Below are 22,345 nucleotides of genomic sequence, written 5' to 3' on the forward strand. Positions count from 1 at the left end.
TATATATGGAGAGAGAGAGGAAGGGAGAGAGAGAAAGAAAGAGAGGGAGAGAGAGAGGAAGGGAGAGAGAGAAAGAAAGAGAGAGAGAGGAAGGGAGAGAGGGAGAGGAAGGGAGAGAGAGAAAGAAAGAGTGAGAGAGAGAGAGAGAGAGAGAGAGAGAGGATTAAGGACAATCCACTTCTTTTGTGTTTCCTTTTTGGGAATGAAATGTTTTTAACGCTTGTTAAAGTGATTTTAAACATGTTTTATTAACTCTGTGCTCTCTTTCTCTCTCTCTCTCTCTCTCTCTCTCTCTATCTATCTATCTATCTCTCTCTCACACACACACACACGCACACACACATATATATGTTTTTCTGTCTGTTTATTATACAAATATTATCGGCTTGTTTGCGTATCGGCACCCCTCACTGATGTGAGGCACAATTATCTGAATTGCATTCGAATAAACTGCTCAATTCAATGAAAAAAAAAATACAATGAAAAAAAAAATACAATGAAAAAAAAATGGCGTTTGACAATTAAGCGGTTCTTGTTACGAGCAACGGCTTTGCACATGTCGTTCAATGTTCAACGACTACGCCTGACATTGTTTCTATCGACATCGCCAAGGAATTCTAAACTTAAACTGTTCAACAGAATTAAATAAATTTCTTATATTTATGTTTTCATGGCGTCGCAATAAAATGGCGTCGCAATAAAATGGTGTCGCGATAAAATGGTGTCGTAATAAAATGGTGTCGTAATAAAAATGTGCGAAAGTTAAAAAGGAAATACTTGCACAATTAGAGTTCAATATTAATACAAAATACATCTATATTAAATATTAAAAATATTAAAAAGCAGTAAATTGTAAAAAGGTTTTACGTGACTGTCAACGGGGTCAAAGTTCAAAAGTGATATGTGTGAAAAAATTAGGCGAGAAGGGTGTTTTCATCGACTGAAGTCGGTGTAGGTTGTAATTGTTTATATTTAGGGTTTGCTTTCAAGAGAAACATTCATTCGTTGTCGGAAACACACGACATGGGTGATGTGTAAAGTTTCTGCAAGTGTTCACTCCAATAATGGTTGGATGGCTTGAACTACAACAATGTAAGTCTCTCTCGCTCTCTCTCTTTTTCACTTTATCTCTCTCTTTTTCACTTTCTCAATTTATTTATATCAGAAATATTAGATTCGTTTTTAAGCAACGGTATTCATCTTTTTGCGGTTACAATCTATGTTTATTAATCATCCTTATATTATACTACTAGACAGGATGCCCGGCGTTGCTCGGGTGTTTGTAGGTGCGTGTTGAGAAAAAAAATGTTGTAGTAGCTAGCCAGGCTCGAACCCGTGACGCGAAGGCGGAAAAGAAAGTGGAGGTGTGTGTAAGGGTGCTGGTTAAAAAAAAAAAAAAAAAAAAAAAAAACGTGGTAGTAGGCAGGAAGGCTCGAACCCGTACCGCGAAGGAGGAAAAAAAGTGAAAAAAAAGAAAAGAAAACGTGACGCGTTAGCTGTTGCGACCATCGCCAAACAGTAAATGACGTATATTAAGGCTAGTCAATCGAAAATATGGGATGATTTTCGAAAATATCGGCGAAAAAAGCGACTCATCCCTGTAGAAACGTGCCCAGTTGAGGGTGGAGGAATTAATGTTTTGGGCCAATTTTTATATTTGTTGTCCGAAGGGTCGTGCTTCAAAATGATACTAATCTCGTGAAAATCCGTTGCCTCTATCGAAAGTTTTTGCGAGACATACATGATGATTGTAACGTCTTGTGAGACGAGTGCCACTCCCTCAGACATTTAAAATCCATGAGCCCAAATGCCTGAGGGAGTATCTATACAAAGATGATGTTACAGAGTCTTCGCTTTGTACGACAGCTAAGTCTCTCTCTCGGTTCAAAATGTTGAGATCCAGCAACAAGCAAGAGCAAGGTAGCCAGCAACAAATTAAACTGCAGACCAGCTTATTGCGGGTACTGGTCTTCCGCTTTATGGTTTTTTAAATCAGATATTTGCTTCTCCTAGAAAGGTTGCCTTCACCACGGCTTACAGGAGCCCTCTTCACCTCAATACACATATACACACAGACAAATATACACGGTGCTAGTTGGCCGTTGACCCAGAAAAAGAGTTCATTCGCCCTTTCGCGAGACTTGCATACATACATACATACATACATACATACATACATACATTTAAACAGACAGGTGAGATTTATATTATAGATTATTTATTCGTTCTTCCTCCACTACATCCTATTGCCGGCAGAACACAGATTATGAACATCATTTTTTGTTTGTTTTTTTTTTTGCTTTTATTTGATTTCTTTGCTATTTTTTTGTTTGGTTTTTGTTTTGTTTTTTGCTTCCTCATTGTTTTTTTTTTGTTTTTTTTTAATTTTTAATTTTTTATTGTTTTTTTGTTTTTTGTTTTTTAGAGGGCGGCTTTTCTTTCACGTCAGTAACAAAAATGCCAGCTAAGGGAATAGCCCGGTTTTCTCACAATTCAATAAGGGCACGTGGGTAGAGCTCTTGTTCACGTACGTCAAATATTAAGTTTGCTTAGGGAATAGCCGGTATTTCCTGACCCATTTTTTTTTTCTTTTCAATAATTTAATGATTTAGTCCATTTAAGAATCCACTCCTAGATGCGTCGTAATAAAAGGTGTAACTCTAAAATAATTCCTTTCAATCTTCTATAAAGTCACACGTGTCCTATTCATATGAACGTGGGAAGGAAAGCACTTCATTACATAGAAAAAAAAGGTGGGCGTCTATTCGATGTACTGTTTCTGAACTCACGTTTTCCTTTGTTTGACTACGTAGACAAGTTCTCCTTACGTGGGAATATATATATATATATATATATATATATATATATATATATATATATATATATATATATATATATATATATATATATATTTATATACTATCAAAAGTAGCCGTTGTTGACTGGGTTCAAAATCAGCCTACAGAAAATTGACTCTGATATATGAAAGTATGATAGGTTATGAAAAGGAAGGGTTGTAAAGAGATAGCTTCGAATTTGGGAGTATCAAAACCAAAGCAAAATATGATGAAAGTAAAAATAAAATAGATAAACCCCATAATTTATTATACCATACCTGTTCACACTGAAACACTTATCACAATATTCAGTGGATCTATATCAAAAAGCCTTGTTAAACTTTGTGACATATTTCCATTCTATGGGGGTCAGGTGCGAACGAACACCCCATAATTTTATTATACCATATTTCTTCAAACTGAAACATAATTATCAAAGTATACTTACGCAGATAGATATGAAAAGTCTTTATTAAAGTGTGTACCTATTTCCATTCTATGGAGGCCAGGTGCGAACGCAGACCCCACAATTTTATTATACCATCCCTATTAAAGTTAAAACATACTTATCAAACTATTCTTATGTATAATATATATCAAAAACACCTGTAAACTATTTTTTTTTTATTTTTTATTTTTTTATTTCCATACTTTGTGGACCAGGCGCGAACGCAAACCCCACAATTTTAATGAACCACTGTTCTGCCAGATCAAACATACCCATTCCTGTGTGTCGATACATTTTCTATCATCATATGCAATCATTTTTTAAAAATAGTCAACCATATAGGAGCCTATTTGTGACCACAGACACACACACAGACACACACACATTCAGCTTTATATATATATATATATATATATATATATATATATATATATATATATATATATATATATATATATATATATATATATATGTATAAGGAATGAAAAAATATACCAGCGGTGGTTGACGTTATGTTTAAAAAATAGAAAAAAAAACGAATGAAATTATTAAAAAATCAACGTTTCGTCCTTGTTTCAGAGGACATCTTCAGGATAATTGACAATAAAAATGTGAGAAAAGAAAAAGTCATAGATCGTGCGAAAAAAGACAGTTTTTAAATCCAACCCATGTCGGGAAAGGACGAATATGTGTGCGTATGGGAAGGTTGGGTTGTTTGATGTCTATATATACACTTTTAAAGATGCATTAAAATAAATATGTACATTTTTTTTTTCTGCGAAAACTACTTATTAAATACGTGATAGATAGAGCTAAAAGAAGACTTTTAGAATCAGACGCAAAGAAAAGGCTTCTACCATCTAACTCCTAGCATAGGGAAAATAATAATCAAAGAGCAAGGTATCAGGGTGGATCCTGGCTAGCCGTTTTTCCTTGTATGTTTCGGGAAAATGAGTAGTTTTCGCAGAAAAAAAAAAATGTACATATTTATTTTAATGCATTTTAAAAAGTGTATATATAGACATCAAACAACCCAACCTTCCCATACGCACACATATTCGTCCTTTCCCGACATGGGTTGGATTTAAAAACTGTCTTTTTTCGCACGATCTATGACTTTTTCTTTTCTCACATTTTTATTGTCAATTATCCTGAAGATGTCCTCTGAAACAAGGACGAAACGTTGATTTTTTAATAATTTCATTCGTTTTTTTTCTATTTTTTAAACATATATATATATATATATATATATATATATATATATATATATATATATATATATATATATATAGAATTGTCCTGAATATACCATACTTCCTTTGTACCAGCTCGTACTTGTTGATCTAGTGGTCTTCATCAATTCTCTGTTTTGATATCTTATTATAATACAGCTTCCTATTCCAGTATATTCCCGCCAAGAAATGCTGGGTTATGAAACTCTCTTCCGGCTGATTGTTTTCCTCCAACCTATGGGTTTGTAATATATTTTATGGTTCTAACTTTTACCAAATAAGTTCCAAAACTATGTACCTTCTGATAACCATAGTTTTTGAAACATATGCATTCGTAGAAAATTGCATGCAATATATTCATAAAAGTAAATACACACGTTTCAATATTGTCGTCTATAGAAGTTATCTTCCACACATTTACGGAATTTATATGCACGCTGATGACCATGGTTTTTGTAATCAAAGAACAACTTATTAAATCAACAATGTTTTATTTAAATTACTTTCTTCTGTGTTATTGACTGCCGTTGTTTTAACTTATATTTCATCAATCCACATTCCTTGATCGGAATCTAATTGTTGGCTTATTTGGACCTTCGCTTTAAAACGTCGACTGCTTATTGTTCTGCCTTTTATAGGGTTGACGTCATCGCCAGCAATCCAATTTACATCTGGGTTTGTCCGGTCCGATATTTTTCGGCGTTGTCCTGCCCCTATTATTTAATTGCGCATCTTCCTTAGTTTATATATATATATATATATATATATATATATATATATATATATATATATATATATATATATATATATATATATATATGATGTGTTTGTATTTATTTTGTAAACTGATACTTGAAAGGGTATAAATTATACTCAACACTGAATGCATTTGTAATACATTATTTATTTAACTATAACATAAACTTAAATATTCGTAATGAACGATTGAGGAACGATAGTCTATAGCGGCCATGTTACTCCCAGCCTTTCTCCTAGTCTCCCCTGGCTGCCAGGCACAACTAATGACTTTTGAATGAAGGGAGATAATTCTGCATTTATCCATTTATGGATTATCTCTCTTTGACCATCTAACAACCCAGTACTACCTGCCTCATGGTCGGGTCACCGGCGACTAAACTGGTTCCCCCACCAGACTTGTTTGGTGAGGAGGGCGGCTAGTCTCCCTGAAGGATTAAAAACAAGACCTTCCAAAGGGCGAATGAACTCTTTTTCTGGGTCAACGGCCAACTAGCATCGTGTATATTTGTGTGTGTGTGTGTGTATATGTGTATTGGGATGGAGAGGGCTCCTGTAAGCCGTGGTGAAGGCAACCTTTCTAGGAGAAGCAAATCTCTGATTTAAAAAAACCATAAAGCGGGAGACCAGTACCCGCATTAAGCTGGCCTGCAGTTTAATTTGTTGCTGGCTATCTTGCTCTTGCTTGTTGCTGGATCTCAACATTTTGAACCGAGAGCGAGACTTAGCTGTCGTACAAAGCTAAGACTCTGTAACATCATCTTTGTATTTGGGCTCATGAATTTTAAATGTCTGAGGGAGTGGCACTCGTCTGACAAGACGTTGCAATCATCATCATCATATATATATAATCCGAATTGATTAGAAGGCATTAGTAATAATCACAATCTATAGATGTGCGAGAAGAAAATCCTAAAATGCATTTCACAGTTCCTGAATTTTCAAAGTTTATAACTTGATTTTAATCGTGATAAGATGTTGCGTGTGTTATTCTTTGGCTTGTATTCGTTTAATAACATGTTTGCAAAGTTATATCATCGATTTATAAACATTTCCCTGCATATTTGCTAAACAGAAGCCGTGATGTCTACGCATAAACGACCATAGTCTATTTATTCTTTTCAAGCACCTGGTTGCTCTTCCGTAGAGAAGTGGGTTGAATGTCTGAGTCATCCCCTCATCTGAAAAAATTCGGAGCGATTGCAACAGTTATAAAAGACCCCATAAGGTGGCTTCCCCTTTCTCCTTCTGAGAAATTGCGTGCGAGATTTACAAGAAAGAACGATGATCTCACGAGTCAATCAAAGATCAGCAAATTCTTTAGAAACTGGAATTTCTTAAGTGTCTGTTTCCCATCTCCTTGCCGTTCTACATTTTGAAGCCGCGATTCGAGCACTATTTAGATGCGAGAGTGTACAATAATATTCAAAACGGATTTTTCTACATAATGCAAGAGTAAATTCTAAGTGGAAAATTCCGTTAGAAATTATAAAATTAGAATTAGGTTATTCGTATTATTTGGATTCATCGGACTACTTCTCGAACTTAGAAAGATCAGAGTGTAGTGTCTGTTCTTCAGATGCTACACTTCAATTTCTTGTTCTCTGTTAGTGGAGGAGAAATCCTTCATGACTGAGACAATTTTTATTTTTTGTTCTTTTTCTCCACATTAAAAAACGACCCTGGTGTCTAAGTCTGTCCCGTGGGGAGGCATTGTAAATAGGAACTTAGAATGTTTCTGTCTAACTCGGGGATTCGGACGGAATTTCGAATGGAACTCATTTATTTACTTCCAGGGAGTAACATGCTCTTGTTTCGTCCCCTTAACAGTCAGATTTCTGGCCGAAAACTGATGACAAAGATTTTTCCAAATCTCACTACCCTGTATATCAAATTTCGAGTCTGTAGACTGAAAATTGACAGAGTTATTGTGTCGGAAAATGTACCCACACACACACACACACACACACACACACACACACACACATACACCTTTATAGATATACTAGCATTTCAGCCCGGCGTTGCCCGGATCTTTGGAGGTGTATGTTGAGCCAAAAAAAAGAAAAAAAGAAAAAAGCGATCAATTTTTTTATCTTTGTCCCCTATTATGACCTGTTAACATTTATTGACAGAGTTATTGCGTAGGGAAATGCATACACACACACACATACACACACACAGCAGACACTTTCGCTTTTATAGATATATAGAATAGACTAGCATTTTAGCCCGGCGTTGCCCGGATCTTTGGAGGTGTATGTTGAGCAAAAACATGCGGTCAATTTTTTTTTAACTTTGACCCCTATTATGACCTCTTAACCTTTATTGTTTTGGGCTCAAATCAAGTTATCAAATGTGTGTGTGTGTGCGTGCGTGTGTGTGTGTGTGTGCGTGGGTGTGTGTGAGTGTGTGTATGTGTACTTTTCCCTAGGTAATAACTCTGTCAATTTTAAGTCTACAGACTCGGAAGTTAATAGTACAGGGTACTGAGATTTGGGGAAATCTTTGCAATCCATTTTCGACCAGAAATTTTGCTGTTAAGAGGTCAAAGTTCAACGATTTGACCTTTGAGAACTCTACCAAACTCCTCCGACAATTTTTGAGTCTAAATACTTGAACTTTTAGATATAGCTTCCTTGGACATGGATTTAACTTAATAACTTGATTTGAGCCCAAAACAATAAATGTTAAGGGGTCATAATAGGGGTCAAAATGTCTATTTTTGGTCGTTCTTCACTGTTTGAACCGTAGAATTATGTTGTTGCTGTCTATTTATGATATACTAGCATTTCCCTGCTCAACGTCCAAATTCCAACTCTCTATGATCTCCAGCTAACCTGATCCACGTAACATACACAGTTCAGTCAGCTGACCAGTTACTTCTGATTGTTCATATGCGTGTGCGTGTGTTTGTGTGTGTGTGTGTTTTTGTGTGTGTGTGTGTGTGCGTGTGTGTGTGATGCATGTATTTTGGACATACCTTAATTTCATGCGTCGTTAATCTTACCGATCTGGAATTCATCTTGTTCTTGGAGGGGAGGCTGGAACCTGTTTGGACGAATATCCATTCACTTCCAAGAATGTTGGTTGGTTTTATATAGTTTTTCTTCACTTTCCAAGTGTCGATCGCAGAAGAATAGAAAGTGAATATTTTTTTGCTTGCGGGGGTTACTTCTAGTTCTCCATTTTCACACACGTCAACTCTCTCCTCAGTGAGGGGGGTGACGACCTGTTAAACCGTTCGCCCTGCTCAACGTCCAAATTCCAACTCTCTACGATCTCCAGCTAACCTGATCCACGTAACATACACATAGTTTAGTCAGCTGACCAGTTACTTCTGGTAAACTTGTCTATGATATAGTTCTACCATATTTTGACAGATTTTGTCAACATTCTTCATAATCATCTCTTGTTTATCTCTCCAGTTAGATAGATAGATAGATAGATCGAGACACAGAAATAGATAGATAACCAGGTTGAAATATACATCGATAATGCATATATAGATAAATAGATAGATCGATAGCCAGATCAATAACTAACAGATACTTTATTGTGTTCGATCTATTACATAACACTTTTACAATTTTAAAAGATTAGGAGATGACTCGTAATAGTAAGATTATTTTGTGGTGAATTTATATACGAAACTGATCCCCCACTTTGAATTCTCTGACTGCGAACAGAACAGATAAAATGTTGTATACGAACAGATACTACACTTTGATTCCAACAAAGAGTTGATATTGCATGAAACATATAAACCAAAGGTATTCCGTTCAAAATTCCGTGCAGATTCCCGACTTCGACAGAAAGATTACCGAGTTCGACAGAAAGATTACCGAATTCGGCAGAAAGATTCCCGAGTTTGACAGAAAGATTCCCGAGTTCGACAGAAAGATTACCGAGTTCGACAGAAAGATTACCGAGTTCGACAGAAAGATTCCCGAATTCGACAGAAAGATTCCCGAGTTCGACAGAAAGATTCCCGAATTCGACAGAAAGATTCCCGAGTTTGACAATAAGATTACCGAGTTCGACAGAAAGATTCCTGAATTCGACAGAAAGATTACCGAATTCGACAGAAAGATTATCGAGTTCGACAGAAAGATTCCCGAATTCGACAGAAAGATTATCGAGTTCGACAGAAAGATTATCGAGTTCGACAATAAGATTACCGAATTCGACAGAAAGATTATCGAGTTCGACAGAAAGATTCCCGAATTCGACAGAAAGATTATCGAGTTCGACAATAAGATTACCGAATTCGACAGAAAGATTATCGAGTTCGACAGAAAGATTCCCGAATTCGACAGAAAGATTCCCGAATTCGACAGAAAGATTCCCGAGTTCGACAGAAAGATTCCCGAGTTCGACAGAAAGATTCCCGAATTCGACAGAAAGATTCCCGAATTCGACAAGATATACTTAAAGAAGGTTGCATCGACCGAAACGTTCTGAAAAACCCCAAACATGTCCAAATATGATCAGGTGTCTATTTACTTGCCATCCCATAATAGCAATGCTAGACACAAGGTTGTAAGGAATTTAATTACTCAAAATAGGTATAAAATTAGCCCACAACAACACATGTCCATAATGTTACGTCATATCTGCCTACTCCTATCAAAGAGTTCCGTCCTCACGATAGGTGCTTACAAAATCAAGGTCAACCTCTTAATACCTTCCGATCTCTGTTTATAATATTTGCTTCTTAATTGCTAATATATCTACTCTTATAATAATTAATATTGGGTTTCAGGCGTTATATGGCCCTTAATGGTGTCGATGTGTCGTAAATAATGCAAATGATATAAAAAAAAAAAAACTTAAGTCGGTTTGCATTAAAAATGATTTTTTTTCTTTATTCCTTCTTTTTTCTTTCTTTCTTTATTTTTTATATTTTCGTTTCAGCTGGTGGAGAAATGATGATCCGTTTGCTTGACGCCGAAGAGTTATCTGATGGCGTAGTGAACGAGCGATAAAGAATTAATGGAGCCAGCGTCGACACTGGGTTCATTTAGACATGGCAACGTCGTAAAAGAATAATGGTTAATGTTTTCATGTAAAGTTAGTATGCAACACACACACACACACACACACACACACACACACACACACACACACACACACACACACACATATATATATATATTTAAAGCTGAATGTGTGTGTGTGTGTGTGTGTGTGTGTGTGTGTGTGTGTGTGTGTGTGTGTGTCTGGTCACGAATAGGCGCCTATATGGTTGACTATTTTAAAAACTGATTACATATAAAGAAGATGTATCAAGACACAGGAATGGGTATGTTTGATCTGGCAGAACGGTGGTTCATTAAAATTGTGGGGTCTGCGTTCGCCCCTAGTCCACAAAGTATAGAAATAAAAAATTTAAGAATTAAAAAAAAAAACGTTTACAAGTGTTTTTGATATAGATGTACATAAGAATACTTTGATAAGTATGTTTTAACTTAAATAATGTTGTGGGGTCTGCGTTCACGCCTAGCCGCCATAGAATGGAAATAGGTACAAACTTTAATAAAGACTTTTCATATCTATCTGTGTAAGTATACTTTGATAATTATGTTTCAGTTTGAAGAAATATGGTAAAATAAAATTATGGGGTGTTCGTTCGCACCTGACCTCCATAGAATGGAAATATGTCACACAGTTTAACAAGGTTTTTTTAATATAGATCCACAGAATATTGTGATAAGTGTTTCAGTGTGAACAAGTACGGTATAATAAATTATGGGGTTTATCTATTTTATTTTTACTTTCATCATATTTTGCTTTGGTTTTGATACCCCCAATTCAACCCAAATTTACAACGCTTCCTTTTCATACCCTATCATCTATATATATAAAAGCGAAAATGTGTGTATGTATGTTTGTATGTTTGTATGTATGTATGTATGTATGTATGTATGTATGTATGTGTGTTTGTGTGTCCGCTTAAACAACTTTCGAAAGATAGAACAAAAATTCACAAACTCGGTATAACATCAAAGCTCCATTTTGCTCGAAAAATATCGAAAACTTGGCCAAAAACGTTCATTTTTTCACCCCGAAATGGACAATTTTCGACAGAGGGGGGTCAACAAAAACGTGACGACGACCGGTTATACGCATGCGTCAGATGACGTCATGACCTGATTTACTTTAAATACTTGAAGAAATGACTGAACTTAGTGTACGTCGCGTTAGTTCAGTTGGTTAGCGCGTTGTTTCATTATCTAAACGTTTTTGGTTCGAATCGTGGTGTGAGATGTCTTTTTTTTTATTTTTTAAATTTAAATATTGAACCAGTGTTATTTAAGCCATTTTTCACGTAACGTTCGTTTTTCTGTTTGTTTTTTTTTTTACTTCGCTTATTCTTAGCGACTCTCCAAAACACCCGGGTCCAACCGGTATTTTAAATTTTAATATCGAAAGTCTTATTTAAGCCATTTTTCACGTTTTTTTTTTTTTTTGGTTTTTAACTTTCGTTTTTCTGTTTTCTTTTTTGTTTTTTCGATTTTTACATTTAACATCGTTATTTTTTTTTGTATTTTTTTCGATGTTTTGATTACCCCCTCCCCCGCTTAAGTTTTAACGTTCGCTTTTATGTTTTCTTTTTTTACTTCGCTTATAACAAACAAACCTGGTCGGTAACCTCATTTGCTGAATAGCTATTGCTTACGTCGTCGTCGTCGTAACGCTCTACGACTTCCGTGCGGGCACCTGTCAATTTGGTTCTTACTTAAATAAATGCAAACATCTTTCAGTAACTCATTCTGGCTGGCCGAACGGTTCATGTTTTTTTCACATTTTATTTTCAAACTTCGCCTCAGGGCTTGTGGTTCGATCCTTCCCCTCCCCCAGTTTCTTTTTTATTTAAGAGAACACACATCTCCAAACACCCGGGTAACGCCGGGTAGTCTATAAATATAAAATCGAAAATGTGTGTATGTATGTATGTATGTATGTATGTATGTATGTATGTATGTGTGTATGTATGTATGTATGTTCGACACGGATTTTTGCCAAATTCGTATCATTTTAAAGTTCCAACTTTCATCCGAGAAATATCGAAAAATTGGCCAAAAACGTTAATTCCTTCACCCTGAAATCAGCATTTTTTCTGCAGGGTGAGGTCAGCAAAAACTGTCCTCTCATGACGAGTTCGGTTCTACGCATGTGTCATACGGCGTCGGAACATGATTTACTTTAAATATTTGAAAAAGGGACATTATCTAAAGGTTTTGGGTTCGAATCGTGGTATGAGATGTCTTCTTTTTTTTTCGATTTTTTTAATTTTAATATTAAAACAGGGTTATTTAAGCCAGTGTTTTTTTTTTCAGATTTTTTAAAGAAATTTTAACGTTCGTTTTTCTTCTTTGTTTTTCCCATTTTTACATTTAACGTCGTTCGTTTGCCTTATGTTTATTTTTTTGTGTCTTTTTTTTCGATATATTTACTTCGCTTATTCTTATGTTTTGATTAACACCTCCCACTCCCGCCCGAGCACACACACATCCAAACGCCCGGGCAACGCCGGGTACCCCCGGGGTTATTTAAGCTATTTTGACGTATTTTTTTCTTTTTTTATTTTTCAGATTTTTTAAAGTAGTTTTAACGTTCGTTTCTCTGTTTTCTTTTTTTGTTTTTCCCATTTTTACATTTAACATCGTTCGTTTTCCTTACGTTAGTTTTATGGGGTGTTTTTTTTTCGATTTTTTAAAAGTTTTAAAATATTTACTGCGCTTATGTTTATGCTTTGATTAACATCCTGCCCGAGCACACACACCTCTAAACATCTGGGCAACGCCGGGTACTATTACTTTCATAAATCAGAGTCCATTTTCTGTAGGCTATTTTTGAACCCAGTCAACGACGTGTACTTTTGCTAGTATATATATATATATATATATATATATATACACACACACACATATATATATATATACACACACATATATATATATATATGTGTGTGTGGGTATGTATGTTTATATATATATACATATATATATTTGTGGGTATGTATATTTATATATATATATATATATATATATATATATAACTGTATGCGTGTATGTATGTATATATATACATCAATATCTTACTGAAAATCTGTATCTCTGCATATATATATGTATGTGTGTGTATGTATGTATGTATGTATGTATGTATGTATATATATGTGTGTGTGTGTGTGTGTGTTTATGCGTGTATTTGCACGCATGCTTGCATGTATATTGTATATATATGTATATGTGCGTACGCATGTGTAAGTATGTGGATATGTGTGTGTGTAGGTGTATATATATATATATATATATATATATATATATATATATATATATATATATATATATATATATATATATGCATATATGCGTGTGTGTTTGCTTGTGTATTCACTTGTAACTCCTTAAAGACCGTTCATAGTCAATGAATTCAAATGAATAAATGGACTTAAGTTCAATGTAACTCAACCTACTTCGAACAGTCTGAAATGAACCCTTAACATGTCAAATGCATATGACACGTACACAAATCCCCCCCTCTCTCTCTCTCTCTCTCTCTATCTATCTATCTATCTCCCATCTGCTTCATATATTCCGGTGTCTGGTTGAACAACTAAACACCGCCTAACCACCATCTTATATTATCTATTAAATCTTAAAACCTAAAATTGAAATTCCTCCCCCTCCTCTCCTTACGCCTCCCTTTATCTCCCCCCCCCCGTCTCTCTCTCTCTCCCCTTCCTATATCCGTATATTTCTATCCGCGCCTAGCTGAATTTCCTAACCCCCCCACACACACTCAACAATCTTATGTTCTTTAAACCTCAAAACTTAACTATTGTCGGTCTCCGCTCCCTCCCCCTTATTCTCTTTTTCCTCCTTTTTTTTCTCGTACTTCCTCTAAAATCGTTCTTCCAAATAATAATAACCATTTCCGTAAGGTCTGACGAGGTTGCTGGATCGTAGATATGGTTCGACAACCGAAACATTTGTAACTAAACAGATAAAACGGTAATAAAAAATTAAAACGTATACATTATGTTTTAAATTTAATTATCCACTGACAAGTGTTTTCTTGTCTACGACTCATCAGAGTGGCTGAATCCAGCGAGATTCGAAATTGGGACCCCATGGTAAGAAGCGTAACCCCCACCACTAAGCTATCTCGCACGACTGTATGTACCGCGTTTTTTATGTAGATATCACTTATTTTTATTTTGCGATACTTTTTGAAGGAATTCAATTATCATCTGTATGCATGTTTGTATGCCTAAACATTTCGACAGAAGTGACGGATTTTCACGAGATCGGTATCGATTTGAAGCACGGCCATTCGGACAGCAAATATCGAAAAATTTGCTAAAATCTTAATTTTTGACAGACCCACCTATCATCATCTGTCTTGTTGTAATGGGTCAGCCATTCCACATTGTGGACATTGCAGTCACCACACATTCACATCAATGTGGAATGACTGACCCACTCAAACAAGACAGATGATGAGGGGAGGTTCTGTCATGACTTCCCCATTGCCTATAACCTCACTCAGATTGTTCACGAACCCACCCGTGTGCCCGATACTACCGGTCAGTATGCAAGCCTTCTAGACTTTTTTCTCACAACTTCCCCCTGAGCTATGTTCATGTTCTGTTCTATCTCCTCTGGGATCTTCCGACCACTCGGTTGTATCAGTTAAGATAAAAATGAAATGCAACAAATCTTCAGACGTACCTCTCCACCGTACAGTATATCGATACTGTATGGCTGACTGGGATAGCTTCCGTACATTCATATCTGATCTACCTCTGCATTCCATGTTTTAAAAATATTGTCCGCTTATCAGATCTGACCGAATGATTAATTGTAGGTATAGAAAGATGCATACCATAAACCTGCTTTCAGGACTGCCAGCAACCACAGTAAAAGAGTAATAAAAATACAAGAGAACTATATGCTCAGTCCGTTAAATTCAAAGTAGCTGAGCAGCGGCTTGGTTCCCACCAGTTTTGGCAAATAGCAAACAGGATCCTGAACAGAAGCGTACGTTCTATCCCAACCATCATCAATGGGCCTGAGGTCATCTCGTCAGCATCAGACAAAGCCAAACTATTTTCCAAGAACTTTTCAGCTAATTTTACCCTATGCGACGAAGGCCATCAACTTCCCATATTTCCTCCTATAACAAACAACACGCTATGCAACATACAAATATCTGTGCGTGATGTCGCCAAGCTAATCAAGAATCTTGATTCCAGTAAAGCAACTGGTTCTGGGGGCATTCGAATTATAGTGTTGAAAAAGCTTCAACCAGAACTTGCCCCCATACTTACAAAACTGTTTAAACGTTGTCTTAAGGAGAATTGCTTCCCAACACCCTGGAAAACCTAATCAGTATCCCCTGTATTTAAGAACTCAGGTGATAAGTCATCTCCCAATAAGTCTCCTGTGTGTCATGAGTAAGTTGCTGGAATCCATATTAAATAAAGAAGTAGTCAACCACCTCAGTAGAAATAACCTTTTTCGTGACATGCAATATGGTTTCCGTTCTGCCAGATCTACAGCAGATGTGCTAACGGTTATATCTCATAGGATTAGTGAATCTATCGACAAAGGCTTCCTTTCTAGGGCAATTGCTCTTGACATATCAAAGGCCTTTGATAAGGTGTGGCATAAAGGCCTACTTCAAAAGATTTCCAGCTACGGTATAACTGGAAATGTTTTCTCAATTATTAAATCATTTCTCTCTGATAGGCTCATAAGAGTAGTGGTTGATGGGCAGAAATCAGAAGCCCACAGTATTAATGCGGGTGTCCATGAAGGTCCATCCTGGGCCCAACTCTCTTCCTGATCTACATCAATGATCTCCCAAAACACATAAATCATTCGTTGATATCAAAGGCTGTAAATGACATTTTCTCTCTCCTCTGATCTTTATCGCGTGGTACAATGGGGAAAGAGGTGGCTGGTTACTTTTAATGCATCTAAAACCAAGCTTCTATCTTTACATCATCAACGCTCTGATCCCCATCTGACATCGACTGAAATGGATGGCTCTCGTCTTGGGGAGGCTCCATCTTTTGACAAGCTTCTGGTGTAAAAGAGCATCTCTCCCCCCCCTCTCTGGCTTTCTTACTCTTTCTATTTTCTCTCTGTGTGTCTCTATTAGAGAATAGAGAAAGAGAGAGGGAGAGGGAGGGAGAGAGAGAGAGAGAGAGAGAGGTGAATAACGTGGACAGTGGACACGTTTGCAAAAGAAGGGTCAGCTGACCAGATGACGTGGTATCATGTGATGAGGTTAGCTGATTCTTTCTTGGAAGTTTGGTTTTGGGTGTTGAATAAGACAGACGGCTTTTTAGCTGTCCCCCCCCTGGGCTGGGGAGGACGCTGACGTGTATCATCAAACAAGCAAGGTTCACCTCCATTCTGTGTCGACCTTTGGAAGGTGAATAAAAACTATAAAACCATTTCATCGTCTTGGAGTGAATTCTTCATCCAACAGGCCAGCTCCCCTCCAAGAGACAATGAAAACCAGAGGAACAACCGACGACACATGAATAAAGGTATGTTAAGAAATGCATGCACACAAACACACACCCACGAAGACATCAAAAATAAAACCATTAGAAACTAGACGATCACGTACACAAATCTCCTTGACAAAATCTCCTTTATGACTCCCCCGAATATATAACATATTCGTTTTGGTGCCGTGACCAGGATTCGAACCTGACCTTTACTCCTGATCTGAAATGTACATCAAATCTGTTGCCAAGGTCGCTGGAAAAATCATGGGATCCTTCTATCACTCTAGTAGATATCTCATTGCTGATGTAAATCTCTATCTATATAAAAGCCAAGTACGTCCAAGGATGGAGTACTGCCGCCACATCTGTGTAGGAGCTGCTAAAAACAGCCTATGCTGCCTTGACAGAGTACAAAATAGACTTCCTAGCCTAGTGGGGGATGCCCTTTTCTCTTCCCTGCAACCTCTCTCCCACAGAAGAGACGTTGCGAGCATGTCGTTGTTTTATCGTTATTTTCGTGATAAGTGCTCGTCTGAGTTCCAATCTCTGGTCCTCTCTCGCCAATCTTTCACGAAAAACACCCGTCTAGCTGAAACCACTGTCAGTAATTTTCCCTATTCTTTATCTGAACGTAGATTCTATATCAAAGCTTCTTTCCTAGAAGTGCACGCCTGTGGAACTCTGTACTGTTTGCCTGTTTCCCACCTGACTATAACTTGGATGTCTTCAAGTCCAAAATAAACAAATACCTGATGAAACGCCCCCTTCAGTAAGACACTTTATCAGATCTCCATTACTAGCGATTACTACGATATTATCCCATTGATTGCTGTACACGCAATAACCTTTATCCTCGAGTGGCCTCCGGGCCTTGATAAGTGGTGACTTCCTTGTAAAAGAAATTCCTTCACGTTCAACTGGGCACTTTTCTACAAAGAGGGATCGTTTTCCCCCTCTTTTCGATTAACTAGCCTTAATTTAAACCTTAATCACTTTCGCTTTGGCAATGAGCGAAACAGCAAAAACGTCACGTTTTTTTTTCACGTTCTTTTTCTTCTTCACAGTACAGGTTCGAGCCTTTTTTTCGCTCAACACACACATCCCAACACCCGGGAATCGGCGGGCATACGGGCTAGTCTATAATATAAATCTCACCTATCTGTTTAAATGTATGTATGTATGTTTGTATGTATGTTTGTATGTTTTATGTCAGGTCATGTCATATGCTACTGGTACCATGTAACCCAGTACTACCTGCCTCATGGTCGGGTCACCGGCGACTAAACTGGTTCCTCCACCAGACTTGTTTGGTGAGGAGGGCGGCTAGTCTCCCTGAAGGATTAAAAACAAGACCTTCCAAAGGGAGAATGAACTCTTTTTCTGGGTCAACGGCCAACTAGCACCGTGTATATTTGTCTGTGTGTATATGTGTATTGGGGTAGAGAGGGCTCCCGTAAGCCGTGGTGAAGGCAACCTTTCTGGGAGAAGCAAATCTCTGATTTAAAAAACCATAAAGCGGAAAACCATTACCCGCATTAAGCTGGTCTGCAGTTTAATTTGTTGCTGGCTATCTTGCTCTTGCTTGTTGCTGGATCTCAACATTTTGAACCGAGATAGAGACTTAGCTGTCGTACAAAGCTAAGACTCTGTAACATCATATTTGTATAGATACTCCCTCAGACATTTGGGCTCATGGATTTTAAATGTCTGAGGGAGTGGCACTCGTCTGACAAGACGTTGCAATCATCATGTCTGCCTAAAACTTTGCGACAGATTTTCACGAGATCGGTATCGTTTTGGAGCTCGACCCTTCGGACAACAACTGTCGATAAATTGTCTAAAAACATTAACTCCGCCATCAACTGGGAACTTTTCCACATGGATGGGTCACTTTTTTGCCGATATTTTTTAAAGTTATCCCCTTTTTTCGATTAACTAAAACTTAAACCTTCGTCACTTCCGATTTGGCAATGGGCGCAACAGCAAAGACGTCACTTTTTTCAGGTTCTCCATTTTCCTTTTTGTGCGTTGTGAGGAGGATTAAACCATATACACTCTCTACGTCAGTTTTTCTCTTTATTTTTATTTCAGTGATGTTACTCGTATTGGATCTGTGTTATCGATGTCTGTTCTAATGTTTTTTAGAATTTTTATGCATAGAGTTGCCCATAAAATACCGTGTATAAAAAGAGGTTTTTATATAAATTCTGAGGATAGAAATGTAGAAAGACCAAGCATTTGTTTCATAATTTCCTTAAAGACATTGAACTAAAAAAAAACTATATTAATTTAATTTATTTATTTAATCTTTGACAAGTTGTTTTTGATGTGTGCGTTTTAAGGAGAATTAAACCATATACACTCTCTACGTCTGTTTTACTCCTTATTTTAAAGACATTGAACTAAAAAAAACTATATTTATTAACCATAAAGTAGTAAAATGTTTACATGTTACCATCAGCTAAACAAAACATATGAGCCATAAAACAATTAAACATGAACCATAAAACAATTAAACATGATATTAAATCGACTAAATCTAATCAACCCTACTCAGTGAAGAAAGCTATTATTCCCAGCATCTCAAAAAGAATATTTAGGCTATTTTATAACGAACAAATATTTATTAGTAAGAGAAAAAATATTATAACAAAATATTAGTTAGATCAGGTTTCAATAGTGACATTAAATATATTCAATAAACCAGGGTGTAGCAGGGATAGAAAAGGGGTACCATCTCATGTTATGGGGGAGGGCAACATTTCTAATGTTATCTGTTATATAAAAGAGAGATGAATGAGTTACATTATCATTATTTTCGATAGAGAGAAATGGGCTGGGTTGATGTAAGAGCTGGTGAGAGGAAAGGGATGCGTGAAACAGAGGAGAAAAGAGAGATGGATTGCGGGAGATAGGGAGGTAGAAGTTTTCATATAAAGGTCCGAAAGGACCCGTGACGTAGTTGATAAAGTACTTAGTAAAATTCTGTCGTAAATTAAAACCTCTTCTCGAGGTTGGAGGTTCAATCCTCATTCTAGACGATACTAAAAATGCAATGGAAAATTGCTGAGGACATCTACCCAGTCATGGCTGACGGAAACAAAGTATGTTATTCCCGTGGATTAAATAGAGGGTTCTGTTGGCGGTACCCTATAGATTCCAGTTCGACAGAAAGATCTTCGAGTTCGGCAGAAACATTCAACGAGATCGACAAGATATACTTGAAGAAGGTCGGAGATTACATCGGCCGAAACAATGTGTGAATAACACTCAAGATGAGAACAGCAGTACGAATAATCGAAATAATACGTAATAAAGATATCATTATAACCTTTTTTTTTTTACATGGGCGTCACCACTTATCAAGGCCGGGAGGCCACTCAAGGATAAGGGTTAAAGAGTGTACAGTAGTCAAAAGGACAATATAGTAAATTACCCCGAGCAACGTCGGGTAGCCTTGCTAGTCACAAATAAATGATAAAACTGAGAATATCGGTGGATGCAGCTGCAGCATCGCATGCAGTCGTACATGGTGACCTAGCTGCGATTCTATTGATTGGTAGTGTTATCTTTCCATGCGCCGATCAATCGTCTTTACACTATGAAGCGTTTTCCTAAACGGTTAAATCGCTGAGCGAACAACTTGATTTTAAAAAAAAGCGGGGGGGGGGGGCTTCATTGTATTGGTTGCTGGCTTGCTTGTTCGCTAAATCGAGTCAGAAAATAATACGAGGAAACTGGAAGAACGGGTCACATGATTAATCCCGAGTTGTAAAATATAACGTTAGATTGAGGTATTTCCACGCAAGCTTAGATTTAAATAGTGGAATCTATATTATACCAGCAGGAAGACCTGACGTTGACCGGGATTGAACGATGATCAACGAATATATTACACTCCTATGTATTTATTGTCGTCAAAATTGGTGAAATCGATCATTTTTTAATCAAATCGATTGACTGCCTGCTCTAGTTGAGGACCCATCGCAGTGAACCGGAAGGAAGTTTCACATGTCTCTCCGCAATGACTTAGTTCACTATACATTGTAGTCTACATTGCACTGTAGAGAACCTATTGTTGATTTTATGAAATTGTTTTATTTATATATAATGGCTTGAATTAAAGTTTAAAATGCAAAAGTCAAGTATGATGCTCCAACTGTATTCTAGACAGAAACATTTCGAACGCACCCCTGTCATACTAACGGACCTACTGTTAATCTTATATTCCGTGACCTTACTACTTGTGCGGTGATAATGGCTTGAATTAGTTTAAAATGTAAAGTCAAGTATCATGATGCAATTGTGCTTTAAAAAGAAGCATTCATTTCGAACGCGTCCCTGCTATTTTGTATGCAGGGCTTTTCGAATTGCGTGGTAATAAAACTTCTCAAATGCACTTGTGATGTTAGGCTGTGTAAGGCGTTAAGTTTGGTTAAAATCGCCTGTTCTTCCTTTCATCGAATAATTCTGGTGATCGTTTATCGATACTTATCGAAGACATTCCGATACAAGACTTATCTAAGAATACTGCCAGAGACATAAAGTACTATTCGTGTAAAATTTCATAAAAATCAGCTCAGCCGTTTTCGAGTTCATAGGGAACGAACTCACACATACACACGCAAACAGAAAGAGAGAGAGAGAGAGAGAGAGAGAGAGAGAGAAAGAAAGATAATGTTCCATTTATATACTCGTAGATAGATAGATAGATAGAGAGATAGATAGATAGATAGATAGATAGATTTCTCTTTTCTGTCTCTACTTTTATCTGTCTGTTCGTTCTACTTTTGTTCGGAAACTACCGAGCCGATCTAGCTTAAATTTTGTATGGATCTGTGTTATATGATAAGGTGCAGTGAACTAAAGATTACGGTATCCATTCAGTGCACATTCAGTAGGAATTAGTAACCACAATACCACATTTACTCTCACTTTTTTTCTATGAAAGTAGTAGACGATTTGACTGAAAATCCTTAGTTATGATAAAGTGCAGCGGACTAAGTATCATGGTATACGTTCGATGCACAGTAAAGGATTAATAGAAATAAGTATTTAATGCAAGAGTGAGGTTAAATTTAGTTATATTTAACCACCAATTTGGTATAAAGCACTCATTACTTTTTCCCGTTTTTAACGAGCATAGGTGTTTAGTTTGTTGATAATAATTATAATAGAGAGAAGTACATCACAACAACATTATATGAATGCGGGTGTATCTCAGTTGTCAATGAAAGAAAAGCTGGGATCTTACCGCTACGATACGACAAAAGAGGAATTGAAAAGCGTTCAAATTTAGCGATGTCAATCAAAAAGTTGACTTGCTAAGCGAATGGTTGAAGGCAAGGTTCAGCTTTCCGCCGTTTCATTTATTTGTTTCCCCACAACGTTGGGGAAACCAAGCTCCCCCGAAAAAGGGGGAACTCTCAAATGAATAGCAATTGTCTGATATGAAGGGTTTCCCCACGTTGATCAAAGCTAATCGCTTTCAAGACGTCCCGGCACGAAAGGCTGCTGATGCCTTTGCTGCGATGAG

The 22,345-nt window shown here is 36.9% G+C and overlaps 1 protein-coding gene across 5 annotated transcripts in view; it reads left to right on the forward strand.

Annotated features, from left to right (window-relative positions):
• Positions 1-984: 984 nt before the first annotated feature.
• The window catches only part of LOC145243572 (uncharacterized), a 143,620-nt gene continuing 122,259 nt past the window's right edge, over positions 985-22,345 (forward strand). For 2 of the 5 annotated variants that reach the window (XR_013862912.1, XR_013862910.1), the window contains exon 1: positions 1,010-1,092. The gene's annotated coding sequence lies outside the window, so the exon portion shown is untranslated. Of the gene's footprint in view, positions 1,093-10,190; positions 10,354-22,345 lie in introns of those variants that run through there. The other 3 variants (XR_013862911.1, XR_013862913.1, XM_080106553.1) reach the window with 3 other exon arrangements.

Source organism: Euprymna scolopes, chromosome 22 (assembly GCF_053919585.1).
Source record: "Euprymna scolopes isolate OS-2025 chromosome 22, ASM5391958v1, whole genome shotgun sequence".
Taxonomy (NCBI): Eukaryota; Metazoa; Mollusca; class Cephalopoda; order Sepiida; family Sepiolidae; genus Euprymna; species Euprymna scolopes.